Here is a 4,617-nt window from a genome sequence, read left to right as displayed (position 1 = left end):
GATCTCAGGGTCTGGGAACTGCCTGGCAGCTTCCTGGGCTAGAGGTTGCCGTGTTGACACACCCATTCATGAATTGGTTCTGCTAGTCCCTGAGTTCAAGTCCTAGCACTGCCAACAATTGGATCATGGAGTAAGAAGTGGAGTGTAACACCTGTTTTCCTTTTTTCTGAGTGTCCTGGGTGTCAGACATGAAGAAGAACATGTCTACAAATATAGATATATGTGATAGGATGTCATCAATATAATAAATGGAATGTGTGTTATCACAGTCAATAAAATAAGTGGTAAATAAATGAATAAAACAGAAATACAATAAATAACCACAACAAACAGGATAGGGACTGAACATCTATAGTTAGGTACAAATCCTATCTTTTCAATGTGTATAATTAGTGTGTTTCCCAGGCCTGGGGCATGAATTCAGGCCTAGGGTGCAGGTTTGACTTTCTTGTCCTCAAGCATGGTGAGCTTCCCTTTCATCCACAATGCTACAGAGTTACTCAGACCCTAAGTTCAAATCCAAAGCCTGGCAGATAAAACGGTACCAATTGCAAGCCAGGGAGTTTTATTTGGCCAAGCAAGGTCTTGAAATCAGGTCATGGCAACTCTGCCTCAGCTTCCATCACCCTAGGCTGGGGTGCAGCCACTGGAACCACAGACGATCCTGGGATCCTAGACCTCCAAGCCTTGCAGGGGTGGGGGGAATGCACAGAAAATAAGTGGTGGGATGGCCTTTTTAGATTTTGCACCATGACCATCTGGGTCTGAATGACACAGCTCCAAAGGGTACTTCAACTTGCATTGCTGAAGGCTGGTGGGCTACTGGGCTATTGAGCCATAGTCCTGCAGGGCAATATAGGGCTAGAGTCAAATCCCAGTCATGTCACTTCTGGATGATGGGAGATCCTAAGAGACTCATTCCAATCTATAAGAATGACGATGGAATTTTATAAATATCACGGTTGAATGAGTTGCTCGTGAATGATACTCGTATAAAATTAGACATCATGGTTTCAGTCGGCTGGTTGATTTTATATAATATGAAACATTAAAAGAATACTCTTTCTTACAGGGATTCAATGATTTCAGGACACCAATTTACTTAAGAGTTTAGTTATTTATTTTTTTATTGTGAAAATACTGTACAGAGGGGTGACAATTACATAGGCAAGATAATGAGTACATTTCTGATCAAGCATTGTAGCCTCCTCTTTTGTTTCCCCTTCCCATCCATTCCCATCTTTCCCCTGCCTCCTCACCCAATCCTCCCCACCCCACCTTCACCACCCCACTCCCGCACCAAAGTTGTAAAATTAGTTTTCAACATAACAACTTGTACATCTCATTGAGGATGAAAACAACAACATTAATTACATGGAGGAATAATAATACCCAAGAATTGGTAGGATAATAGATAGACATCTCTGGCACTCTATAAAGATATATATTTATTAGCGTACTGCCATCTGAGTGTCAATCTGTTCTTATTTTGTCAATCGCTGGGGCTCTATCTCAGGCCCTGGGAACTTTCTGTCAGCTCAATTTGCCACAGGAGGGCATGCTGACACTGACCCATTCATGAATTTGGCCCTGTAGGCCATGAGTTCAGATGCCAGAACTCCCAAACAATGAATCGTGGAGTAAAAACCTGATGGTGACACATGTTTTGCTTTTCTGTGAAAGTCCTGGGTGTCATATATGAAGTAGGATACATATGCACACCCATATCCGATGTAATCAATGTAATCAATGTTCTATATGCTATTATAGACAATAAAATAAACAGTCAATACATGAACAAAACAAAAATAAAATGAATAAATATACTGAACTCAATATGTACATACATATGTCTGTAAATATAAATCATACATTTAAAATGTATATGAATAGGATTTTATCTAGCGCAGAGGATCGATTTCAGGCCTAAGGAACAGACTTGAGTTTCTTGACTTCAAGGAGGCAAGTCTCCCCTTCCCACACAGTGCAACAGAGTTACCAAGACCATGAGTTCAAATCCTAGTCCTGGCAAAAAAATGGAATCTCTATGCTATATGACACCCAATTCTTAGGTATTTCATTCTTTCTCCATTTAATGAATGTGATTGTTTAAATGATTAATAAAGTATTAACTAAAATCGATCAGTGTCCTATAATATAATTGTGTATAATTTTATACTGGAATCATTCAAGAACTGCCCATTCAATCATGACATACATCACATTCCATTGGTATTCATATGGATAAAATGAGTTTCTTAGGATCTCCTTCCATTTGCAAATGGCAGGACCAGGATTCAAACTGTGGGCTCCAGCTCCCACCACTTAAACCTGAGGATAGGGAACTCACCGGTCTGTCTAAGAACATCAGCAAGACCAATGATTAGCTAGGCACCACTGTCAGCAGTCCCCCTTGATACTTACAAGGCTGTGAAAAGAGGGTCATGTTCAAAGTCACCCTAGGCAGGAAAGTCCTTGAGACCACTGTCCAACTTAAGTGGCAACAAAGCCACAAGAAGAGACGTGTGTCTCACGCTAGCCTTGATCAAATGCAGCTCAAAGACTGTGCCCAGAACCTGAGTTCAAGGTCCGAGACTGGCAACAAACAGACATACACAACAATTTGTGCAGCCATCCAAGTAAAGCAGGTCACCCTTTTGTCCCCAACTGAATTGGACAGAGTTCCCTGGGAAAGGGTCTGGTGAAGCCACTGTCATCTTTACTCCACCCATTTTGCCTGCATCACAGGATTCCGGCCACAACCCCATTATTTCATGGTTCTTTCTGACCAATGGGATTCAAGAATGTTGAACACGCCCACATTCCGTGCTGCCCTGTAGCACCAGAATTCCCTCTGTTGGTTGACACCACTACCGGCCATTGAGGAAAGTAGAGGTGGCTGAGTGGTGAGCAAGAGATTCGAGGCAACTTTGGAGTAGGTTAGGATATTGACCTCTTAGTCACTGAGTGAGAGAAGGGAGGATTTCCCAGAGCCTGGGAATGTGGCCAGCTCATATTTCCCATCACAGCTCTCAGATGTCTGAAACAAGATTCCATGAGAGAGCTTAGGACAAGAACTACTACAAGAACACCAGCATAAGAATATTCCCGTCAGATCTGCAACATTCAACAAAACAAAGAACATGAAAAAGGGAGGGAGGCTCAAGACAAACATCATCTTATAAATATGATAGAAACAATTGCATAAAAGGAAAAAAAACACAAAAAATCATTTGAATACTTATCTTGGAGTTCATTCCACTAACATCAACTTATCAGAACTTTTCTGCTTGACTCAGACATATACTAGTTATTACAAATAAGGGAAAACATGGGACCTATGTTTCTTTAGGCCTGGTTTACTTCACTTAATATAATTTTTCCAAGTCTTTCCAATTCCTAACAAATGGGGCAATGTCATTCTTTCTGATGGAGGAATAGAATTCAATTGGGTATATATACCGCATTGTCTTCATCCATTCATCTACTGAGGGGCATCTGGGTTGGTTCCATAACTTACCTATGGTACATAATGCTGCAATAAACATAGTCGTGCTGGTAGCTTTAGTTTGGTCTTGTTTGTGATCATTTGGGTAAATGCCCAAAAGTGGGATTGCTGGGTCATAAGGAAACTCTATGTGGAGTCTTTTGTGGAACCTCCATACTGCTTTTCAAAGTGGCTGAACAAGTTTACACTCCCACCAACAATGCAGTAAGGTCCCCTTCTGTCGGTATGCGCTCCAGCAGCTGTTGTTATTATAATTCTTGATTATAACCATTCTAACTGTAATAAGGTGGTACATCATTGTTGTTTTGATTTGCATTTCTTTTATGGCTAGAGAGCTTGAGCATTTTTTCATGTGTCTATTGGCCATCCTTCTTTCCTCTTCAGAGAAGTTTCACTTTAAGACTTTAGCACAGTTATTTATTGGGCAATTGTTTGAAGATTTGTTTTGGGGGAATTTAATTTATTGGGTTCAAGGTATATTTTAGATATGAGACCCTTGTCTGTTGTATGGCTAGTGAAAATCTCCTCGCAATTCGTGGACTTTCTATTAATCTTGCGAGCTATGTCCTTTGTCATGTAGAAGCTCTGCAATTTCATGCAATCCCATTTGTCCAACCTTTCTTTGATTTGTTCTGTTTCTGGGTTTCTATTAAGAAAATTTCAGCCTGTGCCAAGGATTTCTCCTACTCCATTATGTAATGTTTTCAGAGTGTCTGCTTTGACTCCGAGGTCTTTGATCCATTTGGAGTTCATTCTCGTGAAAGGTGATATATAAGGATCTAGCTTTAGTTTTCCACAAGTAGTTAGCCAATTTTACCAGCACCATTTACTGAAGAGGTTGTCTTTCTTCCATTCTATTTTTTTTAGCTCCCTTATGGAAGATTAGATGGCTACAGGTCTTTAGGTTCATTTCTGGGTTTTCAAGTCTATTCAATTGGTCCTGGGGTATGTTCTTGTGCCAGTACAAAGCTATTTTGATTACTATGGCTTTGTAGTAGAGTTTAAAATTTGATATTGGTATTCCTGCAGCACTGTTCTTTCTGTTAAAGATTGTTTTTGTTATTCGGCGTCTTTTATTGTTCTATATGAATTTTTGGATTGAGTCTTCT

Source organism: Dipodomys spectabilis, unplaced genomic scaffold (assembly GCF_019054845.1).
Source record: "Dipodomys spectabilis isolate Male_0828 unplaced genomic scaffold, ASM1905484v1 ptg000057l, whole genome shotgun sequence".
NCBI classification, from domain to species: domain Eukaryota; kingdom Metazoa; phylum Chordata; class Mammalia; order Rodentia; family Heteromyidae; genus Dipodomys; species Dipodomys spectabilis.
Note: the sequence above shows the minus strand (reverse complement) of the source record.